Source organism: Zootoca vivipara, chromosome 1, assembly GCF_963506605.1.
Source record: "Zootoca vivipara chromosome 1, rZooViv1.1, whole genome shotgun sequence".
Classification (NCBI taxonomy): domain Eukaryota; kingdom Metazoa; phylum Chordata; class Lepidosauria; order Squamata; family Lacertidae; genus Zootoca; species Zootoca vivipara.
This window is the reverse complement of record NC_083276.1, coordinates 113,309,363-113,336,402: the sequence shown is the minus strand read 5'-3', so window position 1 is coordinate 113,336,402 and position 27,040 is coordinate 113,309,363. Positions and strand designations below refer to the sequence as shown.

Sequence of the window (27,040 nt, the reverse complement as noted above, 5' to 3'; positions counted from 1 at the left end):
AACACGAACACCACACTTAGATAAAATAAATAGTGAAAGAACAGGCTCACCACTGGCACCATTTTTCAGCGCTTCAAGTATTTGCTAAGGTGTTTTAAGTCATCCCAGATGGAATCGGGCAATATGAAACACAAAGCACCAACTGCCGGAGTCACCTTTAGTTTAGAGAGGTCTTGAAAATCTCTACCACTGCATTCATCCAAAAGACAAAGATGAATACAATACAGAAGCAGCCAGAAATAAGGTCAAAGGCACAGGCAGTGTGGGTTTGGGTGCACCGTCCAAGTGTAGGGCTGTAGTGGGAAAATTACTCTTGGAGGGCGAGACTTTCCTAAATAATATCCACCCTCCATCACATGAACTCAAATGAGTAACATGCCTCACATATTACATCAGGGTCAATTGGAGACTGCATGGCAGACAGATGCACTGGGCTTGAAATGACTACATAGATGCAGAGGCTTGCTTTAAAAAAAAGTGTGTTTTCCAAGGACAGCCATGAAGCAGAAACTTAACCATGCTTACTCGGGGCCAGTCAGATGAGTGGGATATAAAGAGTAAAATTATTATTATGGAACAGGATGTCTCTATTTTATCAGAGAAATGTTGGAGGTTATGCCTCCCTCCCTCTCCCAGTAACCATCCCTTGTTTTTTCTCTTTCTTAGAGGAAATAGCTTCCAGTGCATGTGTGTGAAGCACTGTAAATGCACCATCTCCTAATGTACGAAGAGCCAGCTCTGGAGGTAGGGGGCATTTTCATTGGGAAAATGCCACAGGAGGTGAATACCTCTCAATACCATCATCATAGTCCAAAATGGAAAACCCCATGGCTGCATTTTGCATCGCCTTGTGTAGTTTGGCCCTAACAGAAAGACTGTAGGAAATTTAGCTATTATGTAGATGACTGCTCTATTATGTGTGCTTTTGAGTTCCAGGGAAAGCTCTTTTCAAGAAAAGAATCACATATAACGCTGCTGTCCAATGATAATGGATTAGCACTATGTTGTTGGTTTTTTTTAAAAAAAGTTCCATTCATTGCTAGCAGTTTTGCCTAGTGCTTTTGTACAGGCTGAAGTGCACAGAGCAAAGATTAATGTGGGCATCTTGGCATTAAGGTTAGTTGCAGATGGATTTGGTTTTTTAAATAAAACAAATATGTCACCCTTTTAAGGTACCCATTTCTCATGGCCATACTTCGGCAGTATTTATTGCATATATGAATGATCAGATATGTTTAATTATTTCTAGTCTCACTGTTTAAGACCTGGATGTACTTACCCTAAAGAGGAATGCAACATTTGCGACAAGTGCTTTTCAATTTTTTCCATTACAGAAGCTAAACAGCATTTTCTTGCTAAACCCCCCAAAAAACAAACTATCATGTACAATTTATGTAATGACGACGATTGCATCTGCCTTATTCTCTGGTAGGTTTTCTACTTTAAAAGCATCACACAAAATACTCCAGTGATAGGTGTAGTGTCTATTATTGTCTGCTAGTAACCCCTTGTCCTGGCATCTGTTGTGTTGCTATCAACAATAACTTGAACATGAGATTTTTAGGTGACAGCCTCAGTGGCTATTCTTTTGTTGTTAAGACTCTCTGTTGTTATGGAGACAACCGAGTAGACAAAGAGTGATTTTTCCTGCACAAGAAATTCTTCTTACATTGAGGAGATTATTCACTCTGCCATATGCTTGCTGAAGCCTGAATCATCCATAGGAGGTCACATGAAATGCAAGTCTGGGTTTAGCTCCACCCAATACACTGCAAGCCAAAATTGTGTATTAGCATGTGTGAACAAGTCCCCTACAAATCTTTTCAATTAAATAAATATATCCCATCTTTCAGGATAGAAATCCTTCCAAGGTGGCTTAGAAGTAAGAGCCAATTAGCACCAGATTTTGGGCAGTGTGGGGGGTTCCCCTGCAAAGGGTGCCAAGCCAAGGGGGTGCAAAATTGAGAAGATGCATAACTGAGAAGATCCACTTGGGATTTGGGCCTCACATGGGGCACCATATTATGAAGGGTTACCAAAGTCCACCCCTGAGTCAATTACATGTTTTAAAAAAACACACAGTCTACTATATATTTAACAGTACCACTACTTGCCAACTCCACCTTACTGAATGGCCACAGTGCTCAGATTATTAATGCACCAGGATTTGCACAAGCGATGTCACAGAAGATGTGCACCTCAGGTGTGTAATGTTCACAGAAAGTATATTGGGTGCTGGCTCCATGACGATGATATTTTCCAATGTGACCTTCCCTGCCACACAAGCTGCCAACTGCAGTCCTTAACCTTGTCATCACTTCACTTTAAGCAGCTGCTTCTCAGCTTAGCTAGAAAACTGAGCCATCTGTAAACAATGGCACTTGAAGTGCTTGTCCATTGTTATTCCATATACATTACTACGAGTTCTTGAGGCTTACTCTCAAGTTTGCTAAAAAGTATTTATAAAAGGGGAAATAGACCCAAGACTGAAATAGGTTGCTCATCAGGGCCCTTAACACAGTTCAAAGCATGTTGGACTCAATAAACAAAATGTGCACCAAAGGTTTATTGATGGACTGGATAGCTCTCCTCCTCTGCCTCCCTTCCCAGTCCTCATCTAGTTTTCGTATGGTACAGCTTGGAAGCAAAACGTTTTCCAAACTCTGCAAGCCAGTCTCAGCCAGCTGCTCTTCCATCCCCTTGCCTCCTTCCCTCGCTGGAACTGAAAGCCAGAACCACCTGCCTGGTTGAGAAGCAAGTCCCTCCCTCTCTAATTCAGCTTTCTAGGTGAGATTCCACCAACCTGCCAGACAAAGAGAGGGAAAGAAGAGAGGCAGATCCTCCTGAATTCTGCTTCTTTCATTTCCCCCCTTGCCCTCTCTCCTTGGAAGCAACTTGGGGAAAGCTTGCTGTCTTGCTCACTCTCCTTGGTCACTGACGCCTTCTCCGATAGACACCAAGCTCTGCCATAGGTCTGCTTGGTTCTCATCTGACTCATAGCCCCAGCTGCTACTTCCTGAGGCCTTATTTGATTAATGATCAAGCAATCAACCAGTCGTATTGCAGTTATTATTCCAGCATTAAAAAAATGCATTGCCTGTTTCATCCAGTGTCAATGGCTTCAAAAATAGTCTTCACTGTTCCCAGTTTCTGAATCTGAATAAACTTTTCAGCCAGCCTTCTCTATTAAAGCATAACCTTCAAAAGTAAAACACTTTTCTTCTTCCAGAGAAGTAGCTATGTTAGTTTGTCCAGCAAATGCACTAAATAGACCCATACCACCTTAAAGACTAAAATATAATAATAATAATAATAATAATAATAATAATAATAATAATAATAATAATAATATATTATTTATACCCCACCCATCTGGCCAGGTTCCCCCAGCCACTCTGGGTGGCTTCCAACAAAATATCAAAATACAGAAACCCATCAAACATTAAAAGCTTCCCTAAACAGGGCTGCCTTAAGATGCCTTCTAAAGGTCTGGTAATTGTTGTTCTCTTTGACCTCTGGTGGGAGGGTATTCCACAGGGTGGGTGCCACTACCGAGAAGGCCCTCTGCCTGGTTCCCTGTAACTTGGCCTCTCGTAGCGAGGGAACTACCAGAAGGCCCTCGGCGCTGGACCTCAGTGTCTGGGCAGAATGATGGGGGTGGAGCCACTCCTTCAGGTATACTGGACCGAGGCTGTTTAGGGCTTTAAAGGTCAGCACCAACACTTTGAATTGTGCTCGGAAACGTACTGGGAGCCAATGTAGGTCTTTCAGGACCGGTGTTATGTGGTCTCGGCGGCCGCTCCCAGTCACCAGTCTAGCTGCCGCATGGTAAAAGACTTACCATGGCATATCATTTCGGGGACATGAACCATGAGATGCAAATAGACTCTAGTTCCTAACAGCTTATACTTAAATGAGGTGGGCAGGGATGCGGGTGGCGCTGTGGTCTAAACCACTGAGTCTCTTGGGCTTGCTAATCAGAAGGTCGGCATTTCGAATCTACATGACGGGGTGAGCTCCTGTTGCTCTGTCCCTGCTCCTGCCCACCTAGCAGTTAAAAAACATACCAGTGCAAGTAGATAAATAGGTACCACTGCGGCAGGAAGGTAAATGGCATTTCCATGTGCTCTGGTTTCTGTCAGGGTGTTCCGTTGCACCAGAAGCAGTTTAGTTATGCTGCCCCATGACCCAGAGAGCTGTCTGTGGACAAACACCAGCTCCCTCGGCCTGAAAGTGAGATGAGCGCCGCACCCTATAGTCACCTTTGACTGGACTTAACTGTCCAGGGGTCCTTTACCATTTACCTTTTCTACCTATGCCTAAATGAACCTCTAGACTTGAAGGTGCCATGATACACTTTTGTTGTTTTTCTTTCTTAAATTTCCTGAACCAGGTTTCTTCTTCGTTTTCAAACTCCTTCGGTTTTTCTGCTTCTTGGAGAACCTCATCAGAGATATAATCACTCCAAGTTGTTGGAACTGTTTACACAACCATCTTGATAACTGCTACAGATTCCTCCAGCTTTCTTTTTTCTTTTTGGCCTTTTAAAACCTTGAGTTTTATCCAATGGTGGCTTTGTGCTAGGGAAAGCATTTCCACCTATGAAAAGAGAGGCACTTGATTTTTCCCCCCCTGACTGCAGACCCCTGACTGTTCCACAGAGTTTTCCAATCAGGTGTTCCACCTTGAATAAGCCAATACTGGATAAAATTTCTTACCTATAGGCCCTAAGAACTTAAATGATGTTCCTTGTGAACAAGCAAACCTGAAATGCAAAATTCTTCATGAGTAGAGCTGTGGCATCAAATTTTCCAGTTTTTGTCTTCTTTAAAAACATCAGCTTTGTTTGTTTTTCAAGGTCTAGTAACCTTCAGATGACTTGATCATAACAGCACTTTGGTGAAAACATCGCTTGATGAATGGAGATGACCAAATGGAGATGGTGGTTACAGCAACTAACCTTAAATAACTCTTCTCTGAAGCTTCTGTTGAATTAGAACCATTGCTGCCAATGATGTGTTGTTGCTGTTGTTGTTTTAAAAAGGAATTTTCCTATTTTAAAAATGAGCTCTTTGAGTGGAAACTGCCATGTCACACATTTCAAAAGCACAGGGTTTTGTTGTTCTTTAAGAATTATTATAGCCCTTGGGCTACATGATCTGAATGCTTTGACCATGTGAACACATTCCTTGCCCATGGAAAGCTAGTATATCAATGGAACCTGCCATCTCCTTGCCCTGCTAACCTGCCATCTCCTTGCCCTGCCATCTAACCTGCCATCTCCTTGCCCTGCTAACTTTCTACATGCAGGGGTTTATTTTTTTATTTTTTTACATGGGCTGCACTGAAACATGTAGTGGAAAGGATAAATGCCAAAGGATAAATACGCCAAAGGATAAATGGACATAAATCTGACATCAGGAACCATAAGACTGAAAAACCAGTAGGAGAACACTTCAATCTCCCAGGACATTCTATACAAGATCTCAAAGCAGCTGTTTTATTACAGAGAAATTTCAGGAACAGACTGGAAAGAGAAGTTGCTGAATTGTAAATCATTACCAAGCTTAAAACCATGGAAGCACCTGGGATGAATAGAGACATCGGATTCTTATCTCATTATGCATGATCAAGCTTTCTTTAGCACCTCAGCCCAGGACTAATTGCAGCCATCAGCAGCCATTAACAGCCGTCTACAGGTTTACCACTCCCATCAGCCCATCACCCATTCCCACCCACCCCCACCACCCTCTGTATATATATAGGGTCTGACACTTCTGTTTCTAGTGTATCTGAAGAAGTGTGCATGCACACGAAAGCTCATACCAAAATATAAACTTAGTTGGTCTTTAAGGTGCTACTGAAGGAATTTTTTTATTTTGCTTCGACTCAGACCAACACGGCTACCTACCTGTATGTAGTGGAAGTGTCATAGTCCCAGACTTGTTAAACTAGAATGCACACACGTACCCAAAGTAACAGAAACAGAAGAGTGCCAACTATTACTGCAAGTTCTGACTTGTACGTGTAAAACACTCTGTATTATAAAAGAGATACCTCAAGGGTGAAACGTGCAGAGAGCAAGTCCTGTTAGAAAGGGGCATTGCTTGGCTAGTGACACACTACTGCTGAAAGCTGTGCATCAGGTGCTGCTTCTGACCACCAACAAAAGGCTGTCAGAGCCAATTCTTATCTGTTTGTTCAGGTTTCCTCAGGCAGACAAGGCATGCGCTCCTGTGTAATGTGTTTGTTTAATGGAACAGATATTGTTGATGCAATCCTGATAGAAATGCTCATCCCTGCCTATTTCAAAAAGGCAACAAATCCTCAAATACCATGTTATCTATTCTGCGTGAGCTACCAGACCATTTAAATCAGCGTTGCGAAACATAAGATAGATCTTTCGGACCGGCTGCATTTTAGCTCCTGCCATTAAAAACGTGGCCATTGCAAATCTCTTCTCTGGAAGAGAGGGGGCACGAGCAGATGTTTAATGCAGATTTAAATGCATAAAAATATTATATCATGTTGCACAGGTAATCTGCATTCCGTTTCATTCTCTTCCTGCATTGAGAGATTTATTAGGATGCTGAACCGTGAATCTGCCATTGGCTCTCTCTCATCCCCAGGACCAACCTAATACCATGTGTGACTGGAAAAAGCAAGGGAAGTTCTAGTCTCAGTACCAAGATTTGGCCAAAAAAATAAAGAAATTGTCCAGTAGCACCTTAGAGACCAACTAAGTATGTTCTGGGTATAAGCTTTTGTGTGGATGCAGAAAAACGTAGTTGGTCTCTAAGGTGCTACTGGACAATTTCTTAATTTTTTAATTTATTTCGACTGCGTCAAACCAACACGGCTACCTAGCTGCATCAAGATTTGGCCAGTTAAAAACTGGATGTAAATGGTGGCTTGCAGAATGAAATGCAAAATTTCTTATATACAGAAAACAAAGGACGAAAACATCCTTTTTGCCTTGCCCTGACTGCCCTTCTTGACTGCCAGTCAGGAAAAAGGAGGAGGAGGAGGAGGAGGAGGAGGAGGAGGAGGAGGAGGAGGAGGAGGAGGAGGAGGAGGGGGAGGAAATAATGCTGTCGGCAATCAAATCCCTAATGTGCCCTTGAACTTTCTGCTGTCTTTCCTTTCCCTTTGATGCTACCACTGTTCTGTCACAGTGTTGTAAGCGGCCAACATCATAACTGAAAAATCCATGGAATCCCAATACTAGCACTCAAGAATACTAGGTGAGAAAAGCCATTTAAACTGTGCAATACTATAGCTTCCTCTAAACTTCTTGCATTAGCTAGGACTTCTCCGCCCACCGCCCCCAGTGCATTACTGGAGAGGTCCCCATAGACACTGCCTGCAAACCATTCGGCTCCATTATAAACTTTTGTGTTTGCACACAGATAAGTGTTTTGTGATTTATTTTCCTTCTGGGTAAAAGGTATTTCTATGTAAATGCAATATTATGAAAAAAACATCATATTTCATACTATTTTCAGCAAGGATCATGTATTTTATTTTGACAGAAACAAATCCACCATACTAGATTGGCATTGGGGAGGGGAGGGGGAAAGGATGAATGGGCACTCGATTTGTCATGTGTTAATGCTGCCAAATGAGTTTATCTACTGCATTTCAAAGCAGCCACACCTGTAATTCTTCGTTATCACTAAGGGAGTGGGGTGTTGCATGTTCCCTTTAATAGGGGTGGGAAATAAAGACCGAGTAGTATGCAGAACTTCATACAGTCGTACCCTGGATCCCAAACGCCTTGCGAGTCTAACATTTTGGCTCCCGAACGCTGCAAACCCGGAAGTGAGTGTTCCAGTTTGTGAACATTCTTTGGAACCCGAACATCCGATGCGACTTCTGCGGCTTTTGATTGGCTGCAGGAGCTTCCTGCAGCCAATTGAAAGCCATGCCTTGGTTTCCTAATGTTTTGGAAGTCAAATGGGTTCCGTTCAACTTCCGACGTACCACTGTAGACTGAAAGCTTGAGTGTCTGTGCATTCTCACTACAGTTTTGCTATAGCCTCCTCTGCACTTCTGCTGAAAGTCTCACTACTAGTTAGTCACCCTCCTTTCCAGTGGGCATACATAGGAACAGTGCTTCTTTCTGGGGGGACGCAGGGGGACGCATACCCCTAAACATTTTGTGAATCTTTGTACTTTTGTCCATTTACTGTATTTATTTTCCCCCCATTTGAACTATAAAATGGTGGTTTTCTTGAGGCAAAATGAAAGTACCCCTAAACATTTTTTTAAAGAAAAAAAGCATTGCATAGGAATATAGGTAGTTGCATTTTACTGAGTCAGACCATTGGTCCTGCTAGCTCTGTATTTCTAACACTGCCTGGCATCAGCTCTCCAGGGTTTCAGACTGGGATTCTCTCCTTGCCTTATCTGGAGACGCTAGGGATTGAAACCAAAACCTTCTGCATGCCCTTACTTTCTGTGGCTCACACCTCTGATCAGGTTCTGCCCATTAGGAAATGAGAATCTGGCAGTGGGTGATGTATTGCAAATGTTATAGAGGCCATTTCTCCAGTTGCTTTGACACAGTTGTTAATTAACCTGTTCTTAATTTATGCTGTAGCCTCCTACTATAGCTCTAGCTCTAGCTCTGGAAAGAGGTTCCCTTTCTTTGCAGCTGTTACTTCCTCCTAAAAAAATTTTTCCCAGAGATTTCAGGTTGAAATCCTATCCCACTTACCTGACAGTGAACTCCAGAGCAAGGAAGCTATATCAACCCAGCCCTGTGCCCAAGCTAGCAGGTAGCTTAGTTTTTTTTCAAGACAATATGAAAATATATATATACTGCCTGCATTTATTGCTCCAGTTTGCTAAACATCTGCTATGAAAAACTATCACACTAGGAAGATTTACCATTAATTCCTATAAACATCCCTCCAACTAAGGCAAGGGGAGACTCCTTGTTTTATGGAGGTAGAAGATAATATGGCTTCTTGCTCAAGCGCTTCCTCCATCAGTCAGAATTCCCTAGCATTTGTGCTCTCACTTTTTTTGTTTTTTGACCTAGCTCATAATTTTCCATCAGTTGTCCAAAAGCTAAGCTGTAGTGTTTTTGTTAAAGTTTTTTCCCCTTTTTTTGCCTGCTCTTCCAATCAAATGAAAGAAAATGGGGAGGGAGGGAGGGAGGGAGGGAGGGAGGGAGGGAGGGAGAGAGAGAGAGAGAGAGAGAGAGAGAGAGAGAGAGAGAGAGAGAGAGAGAGAGAGAGAAAGAAAGAAAGAAAGAAAGAAAGAAAGAAAGAAAGAAAGAACTTTCCATGTGAAAGAAGAAGTATCTGAAGAAGTGTGCATGCACACGAAAGCTCATACCTATGACAAACTTAGTTGGTCTCTAAGGTGCTACTGGAAGGATTTTTTGTTTGTTTGTTTGTTTCGACTAAGTCAGACCAACACGGCTACCTACCCATAACATGTGATGTAGTTACTGTCGACTCTTCTGTGAAATGCATCTTTAAAAGGAGGGGAGGGAGGAACAGGAAAAATACAGTGCTATTAATGAACCTTCTGGTGAATAAACAGACACCATTCTCCGAACCTAAAAATAAGACTTCTGTGTAAAGAATGATATGAGGGATATTCTATCCACCACATCTAGTTCCAAAAACAGATTAACACCCTGATCCTGAACACATTGTATAGCATTAAGTGCTGCTGAGAGCAATGCGCCAGTCTATCCGAGTGCTGTGTTTAGGACTGAGGTGTAAATCACTAAAAATAAATGTATGAAAGAGTCGTCCTCCAAAATGACAAGATGCCATTTGAACAAGCTAACGATGAAGGAGAGATGTCAGTGCAAATGGAAGACTTTCAAACAAGCTGGTGTCAAAGATTGTATCAAAACTAGGGCTCTTGTCTTCAGATGAAGTCGAGGATTGGATATATGGCATAGCTGCCAAGTTTTCCCTTTTCTCGCGAGGAAGCCTATTCAGCATAAGGGAAAATACCTTAAAAAAAGGGATAACTTGGCAGCTATGATATATGGGGAAGGGGAATATGCTGTACGGCCTTAAAACCTCCAGACTCATACCCAGGGCTTCCCACCCCCACCCCCCGGAACTCAATTTCTAGAAAAACAGCACTGCTCACACCCAAGGGGCACGAAAAGTAAAAACCCTGGGAATAAATCGCCAAGAACTACACTGAAAGAGGTGGACCTAGGCTAAGCAATCAAGAAGTGAGTAGAAGTTGGGAAAGACAGGTTAATAAAGACTTCTCTGTCTCACTTTAACAGCATTTAATTAATAGCCCAGGAGCACCAAATGCTACAGCTTTGTTCAAGCTGTAGTGGGTCTTGACACTGCATAGAATAGAAATTTTTGGATAGCTGCACTGAGCTACCCAAAATACAACAAACAACAACTATTATTTTTATTATTGTATTTGTTAGTCACTTTTCCCACATAGCAACTTACGTTAAAAGCAATTAAGATCCATTTTAAAAAAACCAAAACACAGCAATACAAATAAAAGGCAGGACTACAGTTTTCACCTTGCTAAAAAAAAAAAAGGCTAAAATGCCATCAAGTTGAGGGCCAAAAGCCAGGTAGCAACAAAAGTATCCAAAACTAGATAAAGCTGGTACCAGACATACCTTCCTGGTGAGAGCATTCCATAACAGGAAGTAACAACTGAAAAGGCTCATTCTCTTGTTGCCACCAGAGGTAGATTTGGGGCAGTGCAACCAGCTCAGCCGCACTAGGCGCTGAGCCTAAGGGAGGCATCCATGGGCGTAGGCAGGGGGGGCAGGAGGGGGCAGCTGCCCCCCCCGAAGCAAAAAATTAATGTATTTTACAGACCATAACCAGCACTTTTCCCCTCCAAAAACTGAAGTGGAAAGGGCTTTGCTTTAGCAAGAGCAGCTAAGTCTCCACTTGCTGGGGGGGGCACAGCTGTAACAAAAACACATCAAATAAATAAAGCAAAGTGGCTACCACTAGTTAAGCAGTTAAGACAATGGAGCAGATATCCCCAGGTAGGTTTCGATAGCTGACCAATTCACCCTATTGTTCTTCAGAGGGAGTTGTTAATGAGCATTCAGGAATCGCATTAAGAGTTCTATTGACGATTTAATGAGGGTGCAGAGGATTCAATTTGACTAAGGTGGCTCTGCAAGGCTAAAAGGAAGTGAATAAGAAAGGGGGGCCCTGTAGCTTTGACAGACACAATGATGTTTATAAAAAGCAGTGGTGTTCCAGTCTGTCCCTCCTCCTGCATCTGTATACTGTAAATCAGGGGTGGCCACCTCCCAAGAGACTCTGATCTACTCACAGAGTTTAAAACTGGGAGTGATTTACCCCCTTTTGGTGGGTTCAGATAAAAGCTGTTGAGTTTTTTTAAGGAAGGGAAGCCCTGTTTTTTGGGGTTTTGGTCAAACTTGTTGAGCTTCTTTTAGGAGGGAGGGAGGCCCATTTTTGTTTAGGGCTTCAGGTCATAGTTCAACTTTTTTTTAGGGAGGAGGAAAATTTTGGGTGAGCTTTTTTTAGGGGTGCCAGTGACCTACCAGTGATCTACCACAGACATCCAGTGATCTACTGGTAGATCACAATCTACCTGTTGGACGTGCCTGCTGTAAATCAAGCAGAGAGAAAGCTGCTTACAAGGCTCCTGTACAGGCGTACCGGTATCTTCCTCTTGCTGCAGAGTTCCAGCATCACAGCGTCACCCAGAGGCACCCAAAAATATGAGTTATCCCTCTCTCTATTTCTTCCTTCCTTCCCTCCCTCTTCCATCCTTAATCAAATACGGGGGGAGAGAGAGATAAGCCCCACATAGAAAGCCCATGAACATGGGGGGATGACTCTTTCAAATACGGTATTTACCAGTAATTGGGGGGGGGAGGGGAGAGGCACCTGGGCCTCTAGGAGTTGGGTGCTATGCCTAGGAGTAGGACAATTCAAGAAAGCAGAATGATGCATATGCTATGGTAATATATCAATAGAATCATAGAATTGTAGTCGGAAGGGACCACAAGGGTCATCTAGTCCAACCCCCTGCAATGCAGGAATTTTTTCCTAAGGTGTGGCTTGAACCCACGACATGGTTGAAATATTATGCTGATATGCAGCAACGCCTCGGAGCCGTCGTGGCTGCGGCCGTGCCTTGCCTCGCCCGCCCTGCCACCCCCTCTCGCCTGCCCGACCCTCCCGTCCTCTCCAGCCAAGCAGGGTAGCCGCCAACGCTGCCAGCCCCAGAAGCACAAGGTGGCCACTGCCGCCGCCGCCACAATGTCATCGGGCCTGCTGGCCCTGTAGCCCCGCCCACATTCCCACTTCGTGGCCCCTCCCCTCCCGTGCCTTGGCCCCGCCCCTGGATGACCATGGCTTCCCCCCCCCTAGTTTTGATCCTGGCTACGCCCCTGCAGGTACCCCCAAACTTCGGCCCTCCAGATGTTTTGGACTGCAATTCCCATCATCCCTGACCACTGGTCCTGTTAGCTAGGGATCATGGGAGTTGTAGGCCAAAACATCTGGAGGGCCGAAGTTTGGGGATGCCTGGCCTAAGGGGTGCTGCAGGGTGTCACAACTATGACGTAGTATAAGGTGAAGGACCCCTGGATGGTTAAGTCCAGTCAAAAGCAACTATGGGGTGCCGCACTCATCTTGCTTTTCAGGCTGAAGGAGCAGGCGTTTGTCTACAGATAGTTTTCTGGGTCGTGTGGCCAGCATGACTAAACCTCTTCTGGCACAAAAGAACACTATGACGGGAATCAGAGTGCATGGAAATGCCGTTTACCTTCGTGCCGCAGCCGTACCTATTTACCCCATTGCACTGGTGTGCTTTTGAACTCTTAGGTTGACAGGAGCTGGGATGACAGAGCAACGGGAGCTCACCCCATCATGTGGATTTGAACCGCCGACCTTCCGATCAGCAAGCCCCAGAGGCTCAGTGGTTTAGACCACTGCTGTGAATTGAGCAGAATGGACGGAGAGGCTAGGAGGCACTGGAATTTTGACCTCTTGCAAGGCACTGCTGAAGTTTGAAAGACCAGAGTCCACCCCTGTTGGCCACCCTCCAGACCATCCTGTGGAAGGGGCACAGGAAGAAAGGCCTCAGGTGATTATCACAGGGTCTAAGCCCGTGTATGTGCAAAGAGGCAGTGTGGGTTCTGCACTGCGTAATGATTTAAAGGTCAAAACTAGCACTTTTAATTGAGCCCAGAAACCAACTGGTAGCCACTACAGTCATGCCAGAATTTGTCTTATATATTCAGGCCATCCTTCCCAGTTGTAGATGCAGGGACTGAGGCTGAGACAGACAGCAGATTGCCTAAGCCCACCTAGTAAATTCATGGCTGAGGCGAGATTCCACCAGGGACCTGCTGATTCATAGCTCAATCTCTTAGCCACTGCATTACACCAGCCCTTGCTCTCTCTCGCACACACTCTCTCCTATTGTGTGTGTAAGAAATTCCTATAGATTGAATAAATCTGTCTGTGTATCCTACAGCTCTTTGCGAGATAAACTTCCGGATGCCCCAATTTCTTTAGGATAACAACAAAAAGTCCTGCGATACCAGCTTAAAGACTTAGTGGATTTATTGTGACATGGATTTTCATTGGAAAGAAAGCAAGACTTCACAGAATGTGTAAAATGACAGTCAAGGTTGCTTTATATTGATATTGATATTTTAGGATTATAAAATTTGGCTTAAATTTCCATGGCAAAGATAAGATTGTTTCCTTTCAAGCATGAAAAGGGAAAAGCTAGAGTTCTCTTTTCAAATGTTTGCTAATATTTTAAATGAAAAGGCAGTAGAGAAAGCACAAATTATAAACAATTTTGGAAGGATGGAATTCATGTCTATAACCTTTCTTTTAAAATGGAGTATCGGGTAAAACTGATCTGTCTTCATGAATTTGTACACATCTTTCAGCACTGTAGAGCTCTATGCATTAGTTTCAACACTCAAGGACATCATATAGGTTTTTGTTACACTCTGGAAAATATGTGCTCCAAAATTAATTATTGGTTTTTGGTGATGCATCAGGGCTTTTCACACTGTCGACAACCAATCTACTGCTCTTTATAAACGTCACACAAGTTACCCTCTTCAGACATTTGAGGGTATAAATCAGAGTTAACCCTATTATCCTTAATGGGCTTACACTGATTTATTTAAGAGGAAAATAAGACTTCATGTGTGGGTGAACAAGCAACAAAACACTGTCTCAGATGAAAAATGATATCAAATGCCTTACTCTTTGGGTCTCAGTGCATTATCAGCTCTAGACAACACAACTCATACCAAAAAACAGTTAAGTACTGATTTGTGATGAATAGGGCATCATTCATGCCTCAAAGGAAGGTGTGCATCATGGGGCATGACTCTTCAGATATGACATGGAAATCATAACACAATTTTAACAATGGGTTCGTAAGTGACTGTGGAGGCCAATTCTGGATCCACACGTCCTTCCACAGTGGGGACATTGGTTTCCAGGCAGGAGGTGATCACGGTGTGGATTTGCCAAGCATGCCTTCCTCTTAGCATGTTTCTTCCTTGCATCCTGAGATCGAGTTTCTTCAAAGCCCATGACACCTTTGGTAAAGGCTGTTCTCCAACTGGAGCGCTCGCAGGCCAGTGTTTCCCAGTTGTCAGAGTTTATACTACATTTTTAAAGATTTGCCTTGAGACAGTCTTTAAACCTCTTTCGTTGACCACCAGCATTACGCTTTCCATTTTTAAGTTCGGAACAGAGTAGTTGCTTTGGAAGACGATCATCAGGCATCCGCACAACATGACCAGTCCAACGAAGTTGATGTTGAAGAGTCATTGCTTCAACACTAGTGATCTTTGCTTCTTCCAGTACACTGATATTAGTTCGCCTGTCTTCCCAAGTGATGTGCAAAAATTTTTGGAGACACCGTTGATGAAATCTTTCGAGGAGTTGGAGATGGCGTTTATAAGTGGTCCATGTTTCACAAGCATATAGTAAGGTTGGTAGTACAATAGCTTTGTAAACAAGCATTTTGGTTTCCCTGCGAATGTCCCAGTCCTCAAACACTCTGCACTTCAATCAGGAGAAAGCCGCACTTGCAGAGCTCAGGCAATGCTTATATTCAGATTGAGTAAGGTTGTAACGTATTAACAAAGACTCCAGTTTTATTGTGAACGCAAACAAGTTTTAAATACTTTGAAACACTGTAATCCCATTCACTCTCTCTGTCTCCCCTCTGTCTCTAACCCACTCTGACTCCTATGCCTCCCACCCACAAGAAAGCAACTGAACTAACTCTCTCTCTATTTCCAACTGTCTTCCCAACTGTCTAAACCTCTGGCTAAGCCTTTTAAAAGCAGGTAGGCTCCGCCTCTGGGCTTTTCTATGGGTCTCCCTATTAACCCTTTCTCTCCTCCTGTACAGACATTTCCAAAAGAACGGGCAAACGCCACAAGGAGCATGGCCCCTCATGTTTCCTCTGCCATGGTGTCTTCCAAACATCCATACCGTGTTACATTTCCTTACTCATATTTAAAATTAAAATAAAAAAAGGTCAGAAAGAAAGAAAAAGCTGAGGAGGTCCCAAGCACTTTAATAGTTATGTGTCTCATTTTCATATCTGCCTATTCCCATGTTTTACAATTCAATTTTCCTACACACATTTGCAAAATGAGAGGAGGGAAGTAATAGTGGAAGTAGCCCTATGCCTCAAATTTGAGTCAGAATGGATAATAGCTGCAGCAGGTGGCAGTGGCTTGATGCAGATACTGCCCGGGAAATTGGTAATAGTGAATGCTGCAATACTGAAAGATATATGCACGGGAAAGATTTGACTTCATAGCTAGGCATTGTCTTGTTGCTGCTACACATGGCGTGCCTTGCGTTAGCAGAGTTAAAAATATCAGCCTATAATTATTGGACATTATCCGTTTGCTGAGAGTAAAATATTAGCCCTCACAGACTAAAATTGTTAGAGCCACCCACAATGGATTCCTAACAAAAGAATTACAGAGTGGAAAAATTAATCATAGTAGGAAGGACTTTGTCTCTCAATTCCTCTGGACAGATTTATTATTTTCAGAGTCTCAGCTAACTCACTACTAACCATACATACAGAAGGCTGATAACACTCCAACGCTAATCTAAATTTTTATATATTCAGCAATGGACCTTGGCTTCAAACCAAAACTCCTTTAAATTACCACCTGAAGAGTCAGCTGCTTATATTTCCATCCCCTATGGGGGTGGGGAGTAGTTTCAGGCAAGGTAGTTGCTAAAACAGCAGCACCATGAAACCCTCTCATAGCTATATTACAATTCAGCTCGTTTACTTGGTTGTATTGCTAGTCATTCCTTTTGGCTTTTTCTAGGTGCTGCTTAAAGCATTCCAAAAGAAAGTCCACAGATGGTTTGAGCAGAGATCATAGCAGGGTAAAAGAAAAGAAAACTCCCTCTCTAAGCTTATGCAGAAACTTCATGACAAAAGTTAATTACAGTGGTACCTTGTGTTACGGACAGGATCCGTTCTGGAGGCCCGTCCGTAACGTGAAATGCCCGCAACTCGAAGCGCTGTGTTTGCGCATGCACAAAGCACAATTTAGCGCTTTTGCACTTGCGCGAGCGGTGAAACCTGGAAGTAACCCATTCCGGTACTTCCGGGTTGCCGCAGGACATAACGCGATGTAATTTATTGAAATTATTGTTATTTTGTCCCTTAAAATTCCTTACTTATTTCAACCAGGCAGGAAAAAACAAACAAACTAAACCTCAATATGTTTCATTAGAAAAACTTGGTTGTGACTTTGAGTTGTTTGGATCCATCTTTAGCAACATCGCAAGTGGTCAGGATACACACATTTTTACAACCAAAACAAGCTATTGATGATGGTGACTGGCTGACCTCCCAATGATGTCACTGTGAACCTTATGCTACACTCTCTGAGACAGAAAATTTTCTTTCAAGTTGTTATGCTCATCCCAATTCCCTCAAGGAGTGAAAATTCCAGAGGTTGCAGAGCTTAACTTGGATTTGGTTTCCTTTGTATGGAGGGCTCACCAAAACTCAATGAGACCATTTTTTTTTTTTTAAATATTTGACTACATTTGCAAATACACAGTTTAAGCGCAGTGGAAGCACACAGCTGAAACACTCCAACAGCAAATCCCACTGCCTACAATCTGATCTCAAGACCAGAGGGAACCAGCACTGCATAGTGTTTGTACAGCACACAAAAGTCCAAAACTCAGCTTTCGGTTTGTCTTACACTCTCACGCACAACTACAGTACAAGTTATTTTTCAACTACACTGCTTCTTTTCTCAGAGACACCTGGCTACACCATCTTTACTGGGGCTGCTGGAGTGGGGAGGTGAGAAGGTACACCCAATACCACTATCGTGATAATTTCTTTCCTTTTTTTCAGAGCGATTCTGCATCAAGATGGTATCTTCTTACAGCCCCGTCAGCCAGATTAAACTGTGTGCTCAAGGGACGAGGTCCAACACATCACCACAAGTACCTTGTCAACATCCTCAGGCACCATCAACTAAAAATGACCCAAACAACACCCAACTATGTTGATGTTTCAAATCCTAGCTAGTTCACTTTGCCCATTCTACGTCCCCCATGGCTTGTTGAACCCAGAACAACCAGGTCCTTTATTGCTTTACTTATCCCATGGTCCCAGCATGGTACCTCCCCTCCATGTGCCAGTGAGATTTCAAATTCCTTGTTCATAGATTGTTGAACCTCTTGCTTGCAGGCTAAATCTCTGCCTTTTCCCTTGCTTCTTCTGTGCCTCCTTACGGCATGATACTTTCTGCCTTCTTGTCGCTCTTTCACTTCAGTAGAAGAATGTGTGTCAGGGCAGCACTGGAAAAGTCATTTCCTTCTTCTTTAGCAGTTTTACACTTTAAAATATTTCCCTAGGCAGCTGTCTTGAGCTATCCTCAGTTAAAAGCACCATGGTAGTTTGTGGCAATTTTCACTGCCATCAATGGGGGGGGGGGAACGGGACACCAAAGGCTGCGCTCCTTAACTGCCAGGGGAAACGCCATGTCAAGGGGGCACATCAGCCTGGCCCATTCCATTAGCCCCAGAAGGAGCAGCTGCAAGGAGCCTGCTTCCCTCCTCCCTACCAGAAACAAACAATTAGCTCCAACTGCTAGTTGCTCTGGGGCTGCAGAGCAGACAGAAAGCGTACATTAGCCCCATATATTGGCCAGAGGTTGTGCTGAGTTGTATGTGTGCATATATTACTGCAAGAACGAACACACACACACACACACACACACACACAACCTCCCACCAGCGACTACACCAGTGTGGTGTAGTGGTTAAGAGCGGTAGACTCGTAATCTGGGGAACCGGGTTCGTGTCCCCACTCCTCCACATGCAGCTGCTGGGTGACCTTGGGCTAGTCACACTTCTCTGAAGTCTCTCAGCCCCACTCACCTCACAGGGTGTTTGTTGTGGGGGAGGAGGGGAAAGGAGCTTGTTAGCCGCTTTGAGACTCCTTCAGGTAGTGATAAAGCGGGATATCAAATCCAAACTCTTCTTCTCTTCTTGATGAAAGGGATATATGGAAAGTGCTCATACATGTTAGGGTATCACTGAGTGCTTAAAAAAAATAAATCACACAGCACCACATTCTGAGTCACAACATGAACAACATGGCTTATTCCCTGATGAGAAATAATTGAAAAAAAACTAAACAGTAGCAGTTACGGTAATCATAGCTGATACTTTATTAACATCTACTCCCCCCACCCATTATATTAAAACAAATTCAGGCAATATACCCCACCCACCCCCAAACCCCATGTTTACAGAACCTTATATACTGTATGGGGACCCAGGTGGCGCTGTGGGTTAAACCACTGAGCCTAGGGCTTGCTGATCAGAAGGTCGGCGGTTCGAATCCCTGTGACGGGGTGAGCTCCCATTGCTTGGTCCCAGCTCCTGCCAACCTAGCAGTTCGAAAGCACGTCAAAATGCAAGTAGATAAATAGGAACCGCTACAGCGGGAAGGTAAATGCCATTTCGGTGTGCTGCTCTGGTTTGCCAGAAGCGGCTTTGTCATGCTGGCCACATGACCTGGAAGCTATACGCCGGCTCCCTCAGCCAATAATGTGAGATGAGCGCGCAACCCCAGAGTCGGTCACGACTGGACCTAATGGTCAGGGGTCCCTTTACCTTTATATTCAGTATAGATATACAACAAGGTTGTAGCTCTGAACTAGATGGAAAGATTTTAAGCGAGTTTACTTTCTCTCTCTCCCCCCCCCAACTCTTAATTCAAAACTATCCTAGATTTTATTGGTCTCCCTAGGAAATGTAAGGGAAGATTCTAGCTTCCCCTACTGGGTTTAAACCACACTCTGTAGAAGAAGTCACTGCTGGTCTTTATGCTCGCTGCCCTATTGATTATTGTGTAAATATTGGGTTTCCTGCTTACGCAGAACTGGCCTGCAAAGGTCTCTTTCAGTTCTTGTTTGCATATTCTGAACTAGCGCATGGTTTAAAACAAGGAAGTTTGTGTAATGTTCCAAAAAGTGCTGCACCTCATGGCAGGTATGAATACACTACAGGGATGAATGGACAAGTGTTCTTTTCATCAGAGTTTCAAGCAGGAACTATTTCCCCCTTGGAAGGTTTCGGCAGGTTTAGTCATTGGGAGGATTGCTTTCTGAATCATCTATCTAGTAAAAATGGGGAGCGGTGGTGGTTGGGTAGCTCGAAAATAACTAACCATCATGCACTTATTCTTAAGACATTCCAGTCTCTGGCACTGTGGTATTTACCTGTCAGATTTAGTACCTAGGCAAGATACTGTCACCCTAAATGACTTGAGCTGCCTTAGCAACTGGCATTATGTGTAGTTTTATGTGTATTATGATGAACTGGATAGAGTGAAAGATTTTAAGTCATGGGACCATGGGGAGTGTGCGTATGAACTTAACAGTGCTTAGCTTATTTTTTTTTTAGTTTCCTTGTACACAGGTTGTACATTGACAATAAAGGTATTACCATTAATGTTATCAATATTGCATTATAGGTGATAAATGCCATATCGATCTTTTATATCGTATAATATGACTTTTCACTGTAATTGTGATGTTCAGCTTATTTTTTAATTGCTGTTTCGTTGATAGTGTTTTATAGACTGTAATTGCTCTATTTGTGATGTGTTAATTATTTTAAATGATTTATGCTGTATTTGTGATGCTCTATTATGTTCTGAATGAAAAACAGCGTAGAAATATAATACATCAAATCAAATAAATTTGAGAAAACAAGAATATGTCTCAATTACAAAGGAGCTGTGCATAGGGATCCTTCTTCATTTCTCCCCATAACTGCTTGGATTGCTATTCACAAATTTCTCTTTCTGCAATACAACTTGGCCTTGTCGGTTTGAGGGATGTTTATTTGGGTAGCAACAGAGCAACAGTATAACTCCTCTCTATTTACAAACATTCACTAACTGCTAGTTGTTTTTGTTGTTGCTGCCTAGATTGATTTTGATGATGAATAGTTTGTATTTTGGTGTGTTTTTAGCTGTCTTGTTTTACATTATATTGTATTGTATGCCACCCAGAGATCTATTGCATGAGGCAACTGATAACAAGGATGGTCATCATCAGCCCCCACAACATGATGCACATGTGAAAGGAGCCCTGGTGTTGAAAGAAGCAGCGGGGCTGTGCTGCTAGCCCGCACCAATGTCAAACATGTTTCAATGGCTGTGCCGCTTGAAACCCACAAATTAGGCACAGACATTTGAGCAGCATGCACCTACACAGTTAAGCTTCTTGATCATGCATGGTTCCAGCTCCTGGAGAGGTCTTTCATGCCAGGTGGTGCTGTGGGTTAAACCACTGAGCCTAGGGCTTGCTGATCAGAAGGTCGGCGGTTCGAATCCCTGTGACGGGGTGAACTCCCGTTGCTTGGTCCCAGCTCCTGCCAATCTAGCAGTTCGAAAGCACGTCAAAAATGCAAGTAGATAAATAGGAACCGCTACAGCGGGAAGGTAAATGGCGTTTCCATGTGCTGCTCTGGTTTGCCAGAAGCGGCTTTGTCATGCTGGCCACATGACCTGGAAGCTGTACGCCGGCTCCCTTGGCCAATAATGCGAGATGAGCGCATAACCCCAGAGTCGGTCATGACTGGACCTAATGGTCAGGGGTCCCTTTACCTTTACCTTTATATAGATGCTGATGTGAGTGGCCAGGGAAGTTGCACAATGTTGAGGGCTGGGCCAGCAGTGTCTTCCTGTTGCTTCTTTCAGTGTGTGGATCCCATTCATGTGTTATGTGTGAGAAAGTGGCCATTGGGATATTGCAATCAAGTTATTTGTGGCTGTCTACAACTACGCTCGGTCCCAGCTCCTGCCAACCTAGCCGTTCAAAAGCACCTCAAAGTGCAAGTAGATAAATAGGGAAGGTAAACAGCGTTTCCGTGTGCTGCTCTGGTTTGCCAGAAGCGGCTTTTTCATGCTGGCCACATGACCTGGAAGCTGTACGCTGGCTCCCTCAGCCAATAATGCGAGATGAGCACCGCAACCCCAGAGTTGGTCACGACTGGACCTAATGGTCAGGGGTCCCTCTACCTTTACAACTAAGTCAGTACATATCTGCAGGACCAGCTACAGGTTTGTTGGTTGTTGATGGGGCACTTGCGCAACAGCATGCCCTCCAGCTGGCCTCCCACCCTGCATGAGCTCTCCTCCTCCTCCTCCTCCTCCTCCTCCTCCTCCCTATTTTGCACCCTTCATAGGTTTATGAAGAAGGAGTAGAGTGAAAACGGCAACACTATATTTTACAAACTGGACAGTTCCAAAATACTCTTTAAGCATATAAAGAAATCATTCTTCAAAAATTCGTCTCTGTTAAAACTTATTTTACATGCCGTTATGGGTTTTTCAGCAGAATCCTACAGGGCATATTTATTTAAGATCCACAAAATGATAGCCCTTTTCACAGATAATTAAAGAGACATGCATTATATACGGTTAGAAACAGAAATTCTTTCTGGCATGTCAACATAATTAAAATGTCATGATCTTCTCTCATCCATTCACCTATTATCTGCTTCAACAATAAAAAGATGCAAAAGAAGATGCATGTTTTATATATGCCAGATGGGTAGGGTATAAATAATAAAATTATTATTATTATTATTATTATTATTATTATTATTATTATTATTATTATTCAAAGGAAAACCTGTAAAAAATAAATAAATAAATAACAGTTCACTACCTAAACACATCAGGTAACAACCCTTTAGTATTAACTGTAGCTATTTAAAAAAAACCAGACACCAATATATATTCTTCTTTTGTGATAAATACAATTAAGTACAGAGTGTGCCATATTATTATGCTAACCCACATCTAGTTTCTAACTATATTTACTGATTTCAGTAGAGCTTATTTTTTAGTGTGTGTAGGATTGCAGATTTAAAGCTCAGGTCAAAAGCAACCAGCTGCACGGAGACATAAACTGAGCCCCGAGAATATGTGGGTGGCAACATCCTGCCTCTGACCCACAAGTGAGTCAATTTACACCTGCCATTCAGGGGGCAAATTACATCCAAGCTTAAGAGACAGTCATAGGAACACAGGAAGTTGCCTTGTCCCAAGTGAGACCATTGATTGATCTAGCCTAGTATCGCCTTACACTGATTGCCAGTGACTCTCCAGTGTGTTGGACTGGGGGCCATTTCCAGCTCTACCACGAGATGCTGAGGATTGAACCTGGGACCTTCTGCATGCAAAGCAGATGCTCCACCACTGAGCTATGGGCCCTTATGAACCAGCACAGCTGAGCAAAGTCAATGATGCAGACCCACCCCAATTGCAGAAAGGCAACAAGAACCGTTTCAACTTAAAACAATGCTCCATGGAGCCAATTAGCATCCAAAAGGTGCACAGATGTTGCTCTACATTGAACTGGCATGCGGTACTCAGACGCTATAATAAAATCAATGTATCAAAAGTTATATTCGTGTGATACTTCAACTTCACAACTCTGTGGAGGCTCAGCTACTGAAGGCAAACATCTGGTACCCAGTGCCCTTTCACACAATCAACACTGATTTCTGATACTGTTTGATGCATCAGAAATTGCTATGTTTGATGGAAAAGAAGTTGGGTTGTGTTGTTGTTTTTTCCAGCCCTAATAATATGCTTGTTTTACCAAATCCGCCAGACAGAAAGTTATGCATTTAAATTCGAAAAACATCCCACATTGTTACACACTACTCTGTCTAAAGCTTAACAATCTTTTATATATTCTCACACCCCAGATTTGCCCACTCCCTATACTCATGGCTAGAATTTTGATTGTCTTCCACAAAGGAACAAACAGAAATGAATATCATATTGAAGTGAATCAAGACCAAGGACAGAGGGAATTAGCATCGGCCCCTCTTTTCAAATAAGTATCACCTTTTGCAGAATTTTTGTAGTTTTGTACTCTGCTCACAGAGAACTTCAGAGTTCAGGTTTACAAGATGCAGAATTTGGGTTTTGGATCTGCAGCACAGATTTATTTTTATGCTTATTAACCATGGAGTCTAGATTTTTGTTGTTGGAGGACGAGGGCTCAAAGTTGTGAGGGGGTCAGTATAAGGAGGTCAAACAAAGTAAGGAAGGAGTAAGTGATTCTTACAAACTCAAAGAAATAGTGTGTAACATTGCTTACAATGCACAGCATGCAACAGCATCCTCCAAAACACTTTCTTTTAAAGGGCAGGAACTTGACTTTGCAAACACTGTTATTTAGAAAGGAATTTTTAATAGCTTTTGACGTTTGCTCTGTTGATTCTAAAAACGTGAAAATAATAGTGTCACCAGAAATAAAGCTGCGTACTGAAAAACTGTCAGTTGATCAGCAAGCTTTCCCTCGCAATTGTAAACGGTAACAGGACTTCACAAATTGATCGTCAGTTTGTGTGACACAAGTAGAAGTGGAGAGAGCTACAGATACCAAAAATGTCATACTGGTGATTTAAAACAACAACGACAACACCACAAAGCCATGCAAGCTTATAGAGCAGCAGTGTGAACGGTAATGTAGCCTGAAAGTGCAGTCAAATCCTTCCAATAAATAGAAAAGGCTTAAGTGTGGCGGGGAAGATAGCCTGCATTTGCAAAGGCTAGCATGTCTAAAATGCGCTTCTGTCTTCAGGAAATATCAGCACAAAACAAGAGTTACACAGAGAAGTTGAATCCCTAAAGAACAACACATTCAGACAAGAAGAGCTGGCAGCAACACACAGCATACTTATCCCTCTTCATTTAGAGGCGGGCTCATTAAAAACACCCCCGGCATCCTTTCAGAATTCTGAAATGAAGTTTTATTATTTTTAGCAGCTGGGGGGGGGCAGGGATGGAATGGCATCTTACTGGAGCAAAATAGGGAAGCAACAACTATTTCCCCACTCGTGCACCTTTTCAAGTCAATTCACACCAGAGCTACATACCTACCTGAGCCACTAGATGGCAGAAACACAATACACCCCTGATTTGGCCATAGTAGAGGCTCATCACGAATTTTGCCACTGCTCTTTGCATTTTAAGTTTAAAGCCCTATGCTAAAGCCAAAAACTTTTTTAAAAAAGGAAATGAAATGTACCAGGTGAGTGTGGAAGTGTTTGTCAGCCCAGTTGTACAGTGCAGCCAATGCCACATTTAGGACGGTGTGGGTGATTCCCCTGTACAAGGCACAAAGCCAAGGGAGTGCAAATTTGAGAAGATGCGTAACTGAGAAGATCCATTTGCGGGTGCCAAATTTTGGCCTCGCTCAGGGGACCAAAGTCTGCCTCCAGTACAGTAGTCTACAGTCCAGCCACGCAAAAGCCAGAGGTTTCCCCACCCAGTCATTATTACAGTCCAAGGAAACATTGCATTGCAGGGCTTGGACTAGATGATTCTCAGGGTCCCTTTCCAACTCTACAAATCTATGATTCTCTGATTCCATCCAGGCAGAAGAAATGGAGGAGGGTATGGAGCAGGGCTGGTGAGCTGGTGAGGGGCTGGGCGAGGGGGTTGGCCTGAGGGAGACAGTGTAGCCTGGGGAGCAGGGCTGGCTCTAGGTAGAGTCCCGGTGGCACGGGGCGCTGGGCCGGTAGGCAGGGCGCTGCGCGACGAAGCCGTGCGGAAGCCATGCTGCGCCCTGCGAGGGCGAGGGCGCCGGAGCGATCTCTGCCCCTCAGAGCCAGGGCGCGCGACCTGCTCGAGACTGCCCTGCTGGGGAGAGGCCTGAGGGCCTGATGGGGACTATATAGGTAAGTCTGGAAATTACATTTGGCCCCTGAGCCTGAGGCCCCACCCCCAGACTAGGCACATACTTGCTGGTATATATAAGTACAAGCAGCTTCATTCTAGAACTCCACATAACCATGAGTTGATGGCAGAAAGGATTGAGCAATACTGACATTCGGAATCCTAACATCTTTTCTTTGCGGAGCTCTTCCTTAGACGGTTCATAGCATCAAGCGTCTCCAACCAAGAGTCACAATTATCCATACTTCCGAAAGTTATTATTGCAAGTAAGAGTGCAAAGCAGGTGAGAGCAATACAGCAAAAGGATGCAATGACAACACAGGTTGTAGGCCTTGGGGTGGAGGCAGCATGAGCAAGTCTAATATACTTTGAAACGTAAAATGAATATAACTTTCAGAATAACAGTTTGCTGATATGGTTATGAAATCCAGCTTGCCACTCAACTCATGTTCTGTTGAAGACGTTTGCCTCTGTCATTTTCCTGACCATCCTCCATCAATTAACGAGCAAAGTAATTGCATTAAAAACTTATCAAATGTAAAGAGAGGGGGAAATCAATGAAGTTTTCATGGGTGGGATGCAAGGTTTTTGACGCACTTCTCTGATTTTTGAGCTGGTTGTAAAGCTTATGAGACTGTCCTTCATAGTATTTCGAAAGTGGTGTGCAATTTGCCGTCTTCCCAGATGTCCACATATCAATGACAGCCATCATGAGGTAGCCTTGAGCAGCAGAAATGTTTACTGGAAGGAAGGACATGCCACCATATCTTTGTGAGGTTGCCAAGGGTGGCATGTATCAAAATTTCAGACCCGCAAAAATGCTAAGGAAATTCTCAAATGCCATAAAAATGAGGCAGGAAAAAATGGAAGGTTCTTTCACAGGGGAAAGAAAACTTTCAAGAAACCAGAGGACAGATTTCAGTACGGCACTGCACTTTATACAAATTAGGTTCAGTTCTTGGAACCTTTCCTATAAATAGTTGCACAATTATATTCTCTTCCAGGGATTTGAAAACAAAGTTGACTGAGATGTAGAGTGACTATGTATAACATAATCTGTAGAAGAGAAATTGTTCTCTCTGTTAATAGATGGATGATCTAAATTTAGCCTATATTCTTGGGCTCTAAAATAGCACCAAGAAATGTCATGATGCCTACAGCTATCAACCTATAAGCGAAAGCTGCCAGGTATAATATTAACAGTTATGTTCCAAAATCACCAAGATATATCAAGCAATCTTTTAAAATACACCCATTAACAATTTATTCTGGGAAGAAAGATAACTTCTACTGTGTGGTTTATTACCGTAATATTTTGGTTGCACATGTTTATTCGTTTTATCCAAAAATAGAATGTATGATAAAATTACACAATTCTCATTCCTCCCCTTTTAAACCTAGGCCTTGAAATGGCAATCAGCAATTATCAAGGTTTGGGGAACAAGTGCAGACAGACACCCCCCCCCACACACACACACTTTCATTTCACTTCTGCTCACCCAACTCATATACACACATCCAGCCTTTCTTGAAGTGCCAAAGGCCTTCTTTCATTTATGATGAGTGAAAACAGATTGTAAAGATTTTCAACAAGGATGCTGGGTATTGTATGAGTGAAGGAAGGAGGGAATGTATATGCTTACCAGTTACAGACTTAGATGTGGAGCTGGAATTGACTGGAGAGGAGGAGTTGACCACTGGTTAGGCGGGTAATATTTCCTGTTCTGATTTTTCACTAAATCAGTTCTAGTTACAGGTAGGTAGCAGTGTTGGT

At 43.2% G+C, this 27,040-nt stretch overlaps 1 protein-coding gene across 8 annotated transcripts in view; it reads right to left on the bottom strand.

Annotated features, from left to right (window-relative positions):
- Window positions 1-27,040, bottom strand: part of ZNF385B (zinc finger protein 385B) — a 148,070-nt gene that overhangs the window by 96,504 nt on the left and 24,526 nt on the right. The window contains exon 1 of one of the 8 annotated variants that reach the window (XM_060280564.1): window positions 51-5,710. The exons of the other annotated variants lie outside the window; for them this stretch is intronic. The gene's annotated coding sequence lies outside the window, so the exon portion shown is untranslated. Of the gene's footprint in view, window positions 1-50; window positions 5,711-27,040 lie in introns of those variants that run through there. 8 annotated transcript variants of the gene reach the window in all.